This window comes from Pipistrellus hanaki (assembly GCF_964339955.1).
Source record: "Pipistrellus hanaki genome assembly, chromosome: 7".
NCBI lineage: Eukaryota > Metazoa > Chordata > Mammalia > Chiroptera > Vespertilionidae > Pipistrellus > Pipistrellus hanaki.
Window position 1 is genome coordinate 3,416,042 of NC_140509.1, and position 13,372 is coordinate 3,429,413.

The 13,372-nt window shown below is 39.2% G+C and overlaps 1 long non-coding RNA gene across 1 annotated transcript in view; it reads right to left on the reverse strand.

Annotated features, from left to right (window-relative positions):
* LOC311626233 overlaps positions 1 to 13,372 on the reverse strand; it is a 1,185,289-nt gene that overhangs the window by 730,475 nt on the left and 441,442 nt on the right. The window lies entirely within an intron of this gene.

The following is a 13,372-nucleotide window of genomic DNA, read 5'->3' on the forward strand; positions in this document are numbered from 1 at the left end:
TTTTCTCATATTATCACCCATTGATTTAATTTCTCTGTTTTCTAGCTTCAACTCATTTCCTTTAGTTGAATTCATTTAAATTCTTTGAACGTTTCATCTTCCAAGGACATTATTTAATGTTTTGGGAAGTCAGATGACTTGATACAATGGCAAAATTCGCTGCTTATTCTTTTTATGTCTGTGAGGTTCAAGTTCAAGGCAATGATTAATAACTAAATAGAATTATTAAGTTGTGCTTCAGTGACAATGATGACCTTTAGAGTTAGGAGGAGTCCAATGCACTATAATAGTCATTGAGTAGTAGAGTTACAAGTAAAATAATATACTTACCAACTGGTGGTACAGCTTTTGTGGAAATATAAACACAAACAAACGGTTACTTGTCAAACTATTATAGAACACATTTTCATCTTTTTAATCTTCCAATGAGAAACTTATAAAATGACACGCAAACAGCACAATCGCCTTCTGCATTGATTACTTTACTGCTGTAACTCCTGCCAAATGGTTCTTTATGGGTATGTGTCAGACTCAGTGCCAAGATTGGAGGGAACTGTGGAGAGGTCTTACCTCATCACCTGTTTGCTGTGCAAGCCCTTTTATAATATCCCTATGAAAAGAGAAGCTTAAGGCCGGAACTCTTTGGAGGGGAACCCATTCATTTCCCTAGTCACTTACTTTTATCTTCAAACAACTCCTATTCATTCTCTCTTCCTAGTTTCTCAGGCATTCTTCCTCATTTTTCTCAAATGTTGACTCACCTTTATAGATTCCAGTCTACATTATTTTTATTTGAAAGTGGGTTTTATTGTTTTGAGGAATACATTCCCTTAGTTATTCAGTACATTTAAACTTTTCAGCAAATTCCCAGTAATCTCTAAAATTCCTCCCTAATAGGGGTGTATATCACAATGAGAAATACCAATAAAACATTTTCAAATTTGGGTATGCTACTTGCCAGAGTGATAAAAAAAATCTTCATGCTCTTATTTCTCCCGAAACCTTTTATATTGAGAAACAAAAAGGAGCTTAAGGGTGGGTCTCTCAGTAGTTCCTAAACTGTAAACACATGAGGGCATGCAGTTTAACTGGTAGATTGCACTAGTCTGCTTCTTTAAGCTATCTCAATATCTAATCTCCTTAGAGCATCAAAACTTTCATAGCAGTTATTAAGGCCCATTAAGGAATCACATATTGCTTTACTTCTTGATTCAGTTTAAAATAAAAATTTCCTACTAATTAGCGAGATTGGAGTATGGGAGGGGAAAGGCGAGCAGAAGATATAATAACATTAATTTTAGCAATGTTGAACATAGAAGCAACTGGAGTCAGCAAAAACACACACACAGCTAAAGAATGAAATGACCTTGGAGCGGAGACAGAAAAAGAACTTACGTCTGGATCTCCCACTTTTTTCTGTAATAAAAGAGAAATAAATGAAGATTAAGTTCTTGAATATAACATTTTCTTGAATACTAAATAATTGCGACAGCTAGTGATATTGTTTATTAACGTCTTCCCAGGCATTGTTCCAAGTAACTACTTTAATCCCCACAAAAGTCCTATGAGGTGGCTACTATAGCTATCTTCATTTCATCAATGAGAGAATTGGATAGAGACAGGTTAAGTAAACTGCCCATGATTAGACATCACTTAAATGGTGGAGCCTGGATTTGTACCTAAATATTAAAGTGCCAGAGCACATACTTATATGGTCTTTTATTTGTATACTAGAGGTGGGTCCTATACTGGTGGGTCCCCAGCCTGGCTTGTGCCCTCTCACAGTGTGAGAGCCCCGCGATCGATTGCTCCAAAGAGGTAGGCCCCCTCCCCACCCATCCGGGGCTCCTCGATGGATTGCCCCCAAGAGGTAGGCCAGGGCTAGGGGTCCCACCTCTGTGCTGCATGTAGCCTCGACACAGCCCTGCCAACCCACATGCGTCTGCTGCTCATGCAGCCTCCTGGTGATGAATTGTGATGGTGTGAGGGCATCATGGTGTGATGGCATGAGGGTGTAATGGCATGAGGGCATGATGGTCACTTGCATATTAGTTCTTTGTTATAAAGGATTATCCTGGAACTTTACAATTCCATGTTGGCTCCATTGAACTAACTACCCAAATTTGAATAATAACTTTTAACATTAATTCCTTATCTTTTTCATACATGATCTCCTCTTCTTTATTTTCTGTTCACTGTCTTTAATATTCTTTGAGGCAGAGAAGATTATTAAATTATTTGGTGTCACTAAGTGGTAGATCTGGTATTGGAATCTATGCTAAATAACTTCCTATTACACCTTTCATATGCCTGTAAGTTTCTTTTTAAGTTACAATAGAATCTTACCTAATAAAAGAGAAACATGCAAATTAATCATCACTCGGCTACGCCAACAGCCAATCAGAGTGAGTATGCAAATTAACCCAATGAAGATAGAGGCATATGCAGAAGTGGAGTTTTGTGAAGCCTGCTATGAGGGGAAGGGGGAAGGTGGAGGAAGCTACTGGAGTGGTGCTCCAGACAGAATCGAGGACTTGCTGGTTCTGGGCCCGGGAGCGGGGATGTGCCAGCTCCCGGGCGGCCGGGGAGTGGGGACTTGCCAGATCCCAGCAGGAGCGAGGAGCAGGGACTTACTGGCTCCCAGTGGGAGCTGGGCTGTGGCGGCTGCTGGGCGGCTGTGAGTGAAGCTAGGGGAAGGAAGGCCTATTCTTGCATGAATATTGTGCAACGGGCCTCTAGTTATTCAATAAGTGTCTATCGTATTTTAGACATCATACAAGGTACCTTTCTCAAAGACGGAGTAAGTCTAGTGGAGGAACTGGTGAGGTTAACCAGTAAATGCATAAAGTGGGAAGAACTCACTAGGGGACTACAGGATATTGAGGAGGAAGTATCACCCTCTCTCTTTCTCTCTCCCAGACTCTAAAGAATTCAAACCCTTTAGGAAGTGTGAGCTCTTCCTGTACAAAAAAGAGTCTGCTGTGAAGGGAAGATCTGCCTTTATAGGGTGAGCCTGGAAGAGTGGGAAAGAGCATGGACAGACGAATTACAGACCTCAGTGTGAGAGGGCAATGGGAGAAAATGACAGGACATCTTCAAGATCTTGTGTGTGGGAGAGGACTTCTTTGACCCTCCAAAGCAAAACCAGAGTGTGAAACACTGCCGTATCTGAGCACATCTAAATTACTTGTTTCAGCAGGAACATCATGATAAAGTTCAGAGATATTTAACAGATTTGGAGAAGATAGTTTCAAAGTCTAAAAGTAAAAAATAAAATTAATATTAGAATGTAGAAGATGATATGGGCTGAATGTTTGTGTTTCCCCAAATTTGTTCCTTGAAGTCCAAGTCTCTAGTGTGATGGTGTTAGGAGTGGAGACATAATTAAGTTTAGATGAAGTCATGAGGGCAGAGCTCTCATGATAGGTTTAGTGCCCTACTAAGAAGAGACCCCAGAGAGCTTGCTCTCTCTCCTCCAGCGAAGGACACAGCAAAAAGGTTGCCTACAAACCAGGATGGGCCCTCACCAAGGACCTGACCAAGCTGGCACCATGATCTCAGATTTCCTGAGAAATAAATGTTGTTTAAGCTAGGCAGTCTATGACATTCTGTTATACAGCTGAGCCAACAAAGAAGGGTTGATGGTAAAACAAGAGAGATACAAAACCTATTGGAGGCACTAGCCAGTTGGGCTCTGTGGATGGGCCCAGGTTTGATTCCAATCAAGGGCACATGCCTGGGTTGCAGGCTTGATCCCCAGTGGGGGGCATGCAGGAGGCAGCCAATCAATGATTCTCTTCTTTGATGTTTCTATCTCTCTCTCCCTCTTCCTTCCTTTCTGAAATCAATAAAAATATATTAAAACAAAAACTATTGGAGAAGAACAAAGAGCTTATGTAATGGCTGGTCATTATACAAAGAAACATGTGACCACCATAGCCAGTTTTGCTCAGTGGTCTGGGTACCAAAGGGTCCCGGGTTCAATTCTGGTCAAGGGCAGGTATCCTGGTTGCAGGCTTCTCCCCAGCCTGTGCCCTGGTCAGGGTGCATGCAGAAAGCAACCAATCAATGTGCTTCTCTCACATTAATGTTTTCCTCTGTCTTTTCCTCTCTTCCACTCTCTCTAAAACACCAATGGAAAAATATCTTCAAGTGAGGATTAACAACAACAACAACAACAACAACAACAACAACAAAAGAAACATGCAACCAACTTATGTAAACTAAAGACATACACTTTGAGCCTGGCCAGGTGTCTCAGTTGATTGGAGCGTTGTCCAGTACACTGAAAGTTTTATGGTTTCATTCCCAGTCAGGGTGGATATGGGAGGCAACAGATCCGTGTTTTTCTCTCACATTCATCTCTGTCTGTCTGTATCTCCCCCATCTCTTCTCTCCTCTCTCTCTAAGATCAATGAACATATCCTCGGGTGAGGATTAAAAAGAAAGACATACATTTTGAAACACTAAGTAATTTAAAGTAGTACACATTTACTTAAATGCAATCATCCAACATTGGGCTTAATTCTGGCTTTGTTTCCTAGTTGCAGGAGTTTAAGCATGTTCTTTGACCTCAGTAAGTCTCAGTTTCCTCACTTATAAAATCTGCCACTTAATATATTAATCATGAAATTCTGAGGATTAAAAAAATACATCCATCTAATTTGCCTGGCACTTATAAATGCTCAAAGTTATTTTCTTCCCATCTCTTCCCTTCCATTCACTTCCTATGCACACCATGTCTGCTGCCAGGGTTCAGATATTAAACTTAGCTCCCTTGCTGAAACAGGTTTGGCTCAGTGGTAGAGCGTCGGTCTTCGGACTGAAAGGTCCCAGGTTTGATTCCGGTCAAGGGCATGTACATTGGTTGCGGGCACATCTCCAATTGGGGGTGTGCAGAAGGCGGCTGGTTGATGATTCTCTCTCATCGATGTTTCTAACTCTCTGTCTCTCTCCCTTCCTCTCTGTGAAAAACCAATAAAATATATTTAAAAAAAATAAACTTAGCTCCCTGGACTGAAATTAAATGCAAATTTTCCTCAATCATTTTTTTTTCTTTTCTATCTCCCTTTCCACCAAAGAGGCACTCTTCTCAATCTCAAAACTTTTTATTTTCTATTGGGACTTTTATTTTTGAAAAAAGTAACTTTTGAGGAGATTGAAATAAGTGGAAACAAAATATTGCGCAGAACATGAGCTTCATGGTGAAAATGGCAAGTGTAAGAAAAGTTTACCAAATGGATTGGAGAACACCAGAATCCAAACTCAAATAACTTTCCAGCAGAAAATGGAAATACATAAACAAGAAAACAAAGAATAATTTCAATTACGTTTTCCAGATCAATAACCATTGACAATCAAGCTTGGTGGTTGAGATAATGTAAGTTATCTTTCTTTTTTAAAATAAATATTTTGTTCAGATTATTACAATTGTTTCTCTTTTCCTCCCCATAGCTTCCCTCCTCCCAGTTACTATCCAACCCTCTATTGTTACCCCTCCCCATTGTCCTCATCCATTGGTGTATGATTTTTGTCCAGTCTCTTCCCGCATCCCACACACCTCTTTCCCCCCAAAATTGTCAGTTCACTCATTTTCTATGCCCCAGGTTATATTATATTCACCAGTTTATTCTGTTCATGAGATTTTTAATTCACTTGATTTTTAAATTTACTTGTTGATAGACATGTATTTGTGGTTCATATTTTTTTATCTTTACCTTTTTCTTCTTCTTCCTCTTCTTAAAGAATACCTTTCAGCATTTCATATAATACTGGTTTGGTGGTGATGAATTCCTTTAGCTTTTTCTTATCTGTGAAGCTCTTTATCTGCCCTTCAATTCTGAATGATAACTTTGCTGGGTAGAGTAATCTTGGTTGTAAGTTCTTGCCACTCATCACTTTGAATATTTCTTGCCATTCCCATCTGGCCTGCATAGTTTCTGTTGAGAAATCAGCTGACAATCATCTGGATGCTCCCTTGTAGGTAACTAACTGTTTTTCTCTTGCTGCTTTTAATATTCTCTCTTTGTCTTTTGTCCTTGGCATTTTAATTATGATGTGTCTTGGTGTGGTCCTCTTTGGATTCCTTTTGTTTGGGGTCTGTGAGCTTCCTGGACTTGTAAGTCTATTTCTTTCACCAGGTGTTTTTTGTCATTATTTCTTCAAATAGGTTTTCAGTATCTTGCTCTCTTTCTTCTTCTGGCACCCCCATAATTCTAATGTTGGTACGCTTGAAGTTGTCCCAGAGGCTTCGTACACTATCTTCAAATTTTTCTTTCTTTTTTCTTTTTGCTTTTCCGGTTGAGTGGTTTTTGCTTCTTCGAATTTTAAATCTTTGACTTGATTCTTGCATTCCTCTAGTCTGCTGTTGGGTCTCTGTATAATATTTTTTATTTCAGTTAGTTAATGTTTAATTTCTCATTGGTCCTTTTTCATATCCTTGAGGGTCTTGCTAAATTTATTGTCTTTTTCTAGGAAATTCTTGAAAAATCTTATAACCATAGTTTTGAACTCTATATCCAGTCATTTGTTTTCCTCAATTTCTTTCATTTGTGATGTTTCTTTGTCTCTGCATTTTCGCTGCTTCTCTGAGTTGGTAGAGTAGCTTTGTGTGCTAAGTGTCCTATATGGCCCAGTGGCTCAGCCTCCCCAGTTACCTTAGGTGGACACTCTTGGTACACTCCTTTGTGGACTGTGTGCACAGTCTTGTTGTAGTTAAGTCTTCATTGTTGTTGGTATCACTGGGAGGAATTGACCTTCAGGCCAATTGGCTGTGAAAAGAGAACTTCTGTCCTGGAGACAGCCTTATTCGATTAGGCTTGCAAAATTGCAAAAGCCTCTGTGCTCAGCTTGGATGGGGCCGAGTCTCAGGGCTGAGCAGACAGTCTTGGCTTTCTGTCAGCCCTGCCCTATGAGGCCTCTGTGTCTCAGTGTCCCTCAGTAATCACTGCAAGCACCTCTAAGAGTAAGCCACCCTCCAGTTTTGCCACTGTCAGACAGTCCTGTTTTTCCCCCAATGAATCTGGATTCCCAGATTCTCGCCAGGAACTGGAGTTCAACACAGTCAGGAGCTTTCGTTTCCCTCCTGCTAGAGAAAGCCAGCGACACACTCAGCAATCAGTCCTCTCTTCATACACTTGTGCAATGTGCCTCCAGATCTCTGCCTTTCGTGGCTCCCCTGAGTTTCCACCTGACAGTCCAGATTCCCCCTGTATGAGCCTGGGTCCCCAGGGTCTTTCCCGGAACTGGGGTTCAGTGTAGTCGGAACTGGGTTCAGCACAGTTGGGAGCTTTTGTCTCTTTCCCACTAGAAAAAGCCAGCCAGGCACTCAGCTGCCCGTGCACGTGTCTTGTATCTCAGCCTTTTGCAGCTCCTCTGATTCTCCGTGTGCTTTATCTTTCATTTTAGTTGTAGAATTTCCACCCAGCCAGCTTTCCTGTGGTTCTGGATAATGTCCGTCTTGTCTTTTAGTTGTAATTTTGAAATTGTTGTGTGAAGCTGCAGTTTAGGTGTTTATCTATGCCACCATCTTTTTTTTTTTTTTTTTTTTTTTTTTTTTTAAGAGCTAGAATGGTTTTATTGGTTTGGTAATGATAACATCATCAACATTAGTAAGAGCATTAATGACACAGTAGGGACAGAAGCCACAACCTAATGGAAAATGAGAAGGGACACTGACAAAAGAAATACATTTGAAAACTTAAATTCCAAACTTTCCAATATGTTTCTTAAATCAAAGTGTTTCCAAGTGAGCATTCCAAGGAACACATTTTAAAATCTGATATTATTCTTCCCCAAAATGTCTACTGTTCATGTAAGTCAAACTTTCATTTGTTGGGGCTATAACCACTTCAGGCAGTATTTTGTAGTCGAACGCTCTCTCCAGGTGATTGGGATCCCACTGAACTTGAACGGCTACATTTCTTCAATTTTTCAGAAACTAACTTGAAATTGAGCTGCAATTACTAGTTTTAGTTGATGGCCCCAAGAAATGAAACTATTGGCTTCAGAACACGGAAGACAAAACCTTGTTAATATAGACACTATAAATCTTGTGCAAAGTGAGTTTGTTTCCACATCAAGAAATAGTGAAATCAATATAGAGAGCTCTTTAATAAGCACTAACTGAAACATTAAGTTAGAAACCTGCACAGAAATAAGTTTTAGCCATGACACCTTTTTCTTTAAGTTGCATTCACCTTCTTTAGTGGAGGCAGCACCAGCCTCTTCCTTGGCTCGATCAGTTTCTGCAAAATTCAGATATTAAAGAATAAGAAATACACCTCAGAGATGCCAGGTGGATAGTTACAGTATTATAAATCAGACAAGGCTAAACTGTCCAAAAGATAAAATGTATGTGGCACCTAAGAGCAAAGCAAGCAGCAGAGGAAGTCAGACTATGAAGCACGTGTATTTTTATAAACTTGTGAACTGTTTTTTTTTGTCTTTAGTAATTCATTTTTTAAATCAATCTTTATTGTTCATATTATTACAAAAGTTCCTCATTTCCCCCCCCCCCCTCCTCCACCAGGTTCCCACCCCACCCTCTTCCCTTTCCCCACCCCACATTGTCCTCATCCATAGGCACACAGTTTATGTTCAGTCTCTTCCCGCATTCACCACTTCCCTTCCCCCCCCCCCCAGAATTGTCAGTCCACTCCCCTCCCATATCTCTGATTCTATTATAATCAACAGTTAATATTGTTCATCAGGTTTTTTTATTTTCTTGTTTTTTTTTTTTTAATTAACAAACTTTTATATTTTTAAGAATAAATTTTAAAATATAATAATTTTAAACCTTGTGCTCGCTTCAGCAGCACATATACTAATAGTTTTAAACCTTGTTTTTTCTGCCCTGGGAACTGAGAAGCAAACTTGTTTACATGTAAACTTGCCCTTAGGCTATCAAAAGGCATAGCCATTCAAATGTAAATGAACACATTGTTTAAAGATAGCTGCTGACTGGAATTGGATTACCTGTTCTGGGTGGGAAGGGCTTGTCCTCCCCTTTCTCCATTAAAAGTAAGGTGTTAGCTTTAAAACCTCTTTTTGGCAAGAGACCTTAAACTTTCAGAACTTTAAAATTTTCAGGTAGCAAATCAATTACTTAGCATTTTCTCAAATCAATAATACCTCCACATGCCCAAGGATACACTTCACACAAAAGACACTTCCAAATAGATCAACCAACCTCATCCAGACCCCACACAAGGCACTCACAGATCAACACCCCAGTGCTAGAACAACTCAACACATCCAGATCTAAGCCTTCATCACTTGATTCAGCAGACCCTCAAGTTCCCCCAAAAGTTTCCAGCCATGTCTGAGAAGCGGCTCTGGGGCATGGGCAGGTGAGGAGCAAGCTGTTCCAGGCCCGGCTGCTCCAGGCCTGGCCGCTGCCACTCCGGGCCCGACCCATATGCCACCATCTTGATTTCTCCTCAAATCTGAAATCTTTTGGTGCATGGGAAGATGCTCCAACCTACTGAGCTACCTGGCCAAGGCTCTTCTTGATTTTCAATAGGAACTTTTGAAGTTGGCTTTCCTAAAATGTTGTCTAGAATATCTGACAATGTTAGGTATTCATCCTCAGCACAAAATGTAAGCTCATGTGACCTATTACTTTCTAAAAGTACTGTTTCTTAATGGTACTGTTCTTTTTGTTAGCATGATTGGGTGTAGGAACCATGCCAGAGAAGCCTGATAAGTCAAGGCCAATTAAAGCAGAGAGGCCTTGTGGTCAATACACTGGACTGTCCAAGGCCACTCTGTGTCTATGCTAAGATACCAAACACAGCTATATAGCCACAGCGATCTTGCGGTACACTGTGCCCTTCTGTAACCCATATAATGATGTCACCATTGCCCGAGGCCTTCTTTGTCTAAGGAGTATAATACATATTATTTGATCAGCAGAGAGGAGAGCTGAGACGAAGCTGGAGAGATGGAGCTGAGAGCTGGAGCTCATAGAGAGCTCAGATATACAATAGCTACCGTGTTCACCCTCCAGTGTGCTGAGGGAGAAGCTTAGAGGTAGTTACTCTCTGAGGCTGCAGAGACCAGCCAGTGTGCTGGGCCAGGGAGACAGGAGAAGCTGTGGAGCAGGGAGACTGAACTGCTGAGACTAGCTCTAAGGGAGAGCCCAGGTGCTGCTACCACGGAAGGCAGTGAGTTTACCAGCAGAGGCAGCGTGCAGCTGCTCAGATAATAGCTGTGGGTACGGAGATTAATGCTGCCTTGTAGGAAAGATATGTATTTACCAGCCGGTGTACAGCTGCCTGATTGGGACACTATTAAGAAGGACTGTCTTGTCTAATGACTTATGGCCACTGGCTTCTGCTAAAAAGTCATTCTTACATGTCCGCAACTTCTCATGGCTTCTCCGGCTAAGATCCAATATCCAAAGAGGTCCAGCCCCTAGGCAGAGGGGCTCGGACCCAACATGTGTAACGAGTGAACAGTGAATAAAGAAGGAACTTGGACCAAAGTTCCCAACAGTAAGTGCAGTGGTAGGGTTCGAGAAGGAACTAGCCCTGATGTAGTTGGGAAGAATCCAGAAGAATACATGGGCTCCACACCACTCAGAGCAGCAGTGCTGAGCAGGGCTCTGCATTGGGGCAGGGGTAATTGTACTTATTTCTTCTAAATAAGATACAACATAATCAGTTTAATTCTTTTTCATTTTGCTGTTTCCCCTGGTTTTATCTTTAACTTTTTAGGGATTTCTCTTTCCATTCTACTTGTAATATTAATTATAACATTATATTCTATCAATTTTGATATCTTAGAAGAAATGTAGGGATAGTCCATTCTTTTATTCTCTTTAATTGTTCAGATGTCCAACTAAGTTTTTGAATTCTATTATATGTATATGATTCAGAAGATTCATCAAGATTAAAAAAACTTATATTTCTTTTTTGTATTTTTGTATTTTTCTTTCTCAGACTCAATGTTTGTTTCCCCACAGTAAGAACACTTTTTTTTTGTTGCTGGCTAGTCTGTTGACTTGATTGAAAATAGTGTATTTATATGTTTATTTTCTCTATAAGTCATTTGGGTTTAGTTTCAAGATAATCATTAATAACACACCACTGAAAAATAACAACCATAGAACTTAATTTTCCTGGGCTTGCAGAACAATTATAAATAAAATACTGTACTTACGAGGAATTTTTGAGACTTTTGCTAAAGGAAAAACACAAACAATATTTTTATTTTCTAGTTATTAAACATACAACATATTTCCCTTAAGGAATCATAAAATAAATCTCAAAGGCATAAATACTTCAGTATCAGTTTGTTTGATGCTTTTATTAATAGCAAGTTGGTCCTTTATGAGACATGTAAGATATACATTCAGTCTCAGGACTGGAGAGAATCTTAGTCATGGGGATGTAATGTACAAAGCAGTGTCTAAGGTTGATAGATGGTTATTAACTAGACTTATTGAGGTGATCATTTGGCAGTATACACAAATACTGAATTATTATGTTAAACACCTGATATATAATGCTATATACCAATTATATCTAAATTAAAAAACTATAGGCATAACTTTCATATGATTATTTATGTATTTATTAATTTTTATTGAATTTATTGGGTGAGGTTGGTTAATAAAATTATGTTTCAGGTGTACAATTCTATAACACATCATCTGTATATTGTATTGTGTGTTCACCACCCAAAGTCAAGTCTCCTCTGTCACTATTTATTCACCCTTTACCCTCTTCTATCTCCCCAACCCCCTTCCCTTTGGTAATCACCATAGTGTTGTTTGTATCTATGAGTTATTTTCCCCTTTTTCTTAATCCTTCACTATCTTCACCCAGCCTTCTAATTCCCCTCCCCTCTTACAGTTGTTAGTGAGACTATTATTTAAACTAAAATATATAATTGTTGAGAAAAAGAAAAAAAAAAAAACCTTACCAATTGGTTTAGCAAATCCTGATTCAGAGAAAAAAATAATTGTCAGTTCTGATTATGATGCCATATATTATCATATTTACAACCAGTTCTTCTGTGAATAGGCATATGGAATCTTCTAGATTTTAGCCATGGTATTTATTTAGCCATGAAACTATTTCTAGAAACTGTTTTCTTTTGTTTTATATTCTTAATGACCCCCAAATTGGAAGTATGGGTTTACACATATGAATAATTATTTGGAGAGGAGTTGTTACTTTAAATCTAGAGATAACTAAATCTAGAAATACATATGAACAACTTTTTTTTTTACTAGAGCATCACTGATTTTGTTTGTGCTCATGTAATACATATTAAGAAATACATCATGGTAGTTAAAATTGGTATTCATTTAATGAGTATTGAGACTTAATACTTTTTCAAATGTCTACTGTCTGAATGTAGGTAGAGTTAACTATACTGGAAAGATGTGACCTATAAAAATGATGCATATTTCTGGTTGGTCAAGCTTGCCCTGGCATCAGTCCTGTCATTTCCACTCTTGCTTTGAAGGACTCGGTAATACACAGTTGGTGTGGTTGATGTCCCTGTTGCGTTCTAAGAGCAGACCTGAATGGTTGGGGTAGCGCTCCCTTACTCCGGTGGAAGAGCAAAGCAAACCTCCCTGCAGCCCATGAGGCTATTACGTTCTTGTCCACTGCAATAGGCTTTTACCACTTCTGGACCTGCCACTAAGTCATTCCACCTAATCTCTCTTTTTCGTGTTATACTTTTATTAACTTCCTCATCTCTTTGCTTATGAATGTCACATTGGGTTTAGTATCAAAGGCTGGTTTGATAATAGTATTTTTTTATAATGGGTATAATCTATTAACTGTTGATTCTTCTTCAATATCAAAAATTATCTATGTCACACAGAGTACTACAATAGTATAGAGTACTATACTAGCACTGAGGTTTTAGATCATTTGATAATGTAATAGCAACAAGAAGTGAAACTGACTTACATTCTATGGATTTTAGGATTTGAGAAGGAACTTACTGATGGTTGATGCAGGTTCTTTAAAACAGGAAAAAAAAAAAAAAAGACATGAGCAATGTGCAGTATATGAGAATATATCCAATAAAGAAATGTCTCTAGTGTTGTGACTTAGAACAAAATGGCCACTCATGCAGTTTTCAGGGGTTGTCTCCAAAAAGTCAAGGGAATTTCACAGCAGTTGAGACCATTTGTGTTTAATGAATTATTGTTTTGATATTTGCTCAATCCCAGAAGTTTTAGTGTTCCGTCTGAAGGACCTCTGTTGAGGTAGGCTAGCTTTGTATACTTTATCTCCTTATCCCGGGCAAAGAAATATTCAAACCTTTTGGGACGGCAGTATGATGTTAAAGTAAAGTTTTACTCATCACTCTTTCCTTTTCTTTCAAAACTGTCCTCTTGTCTTCT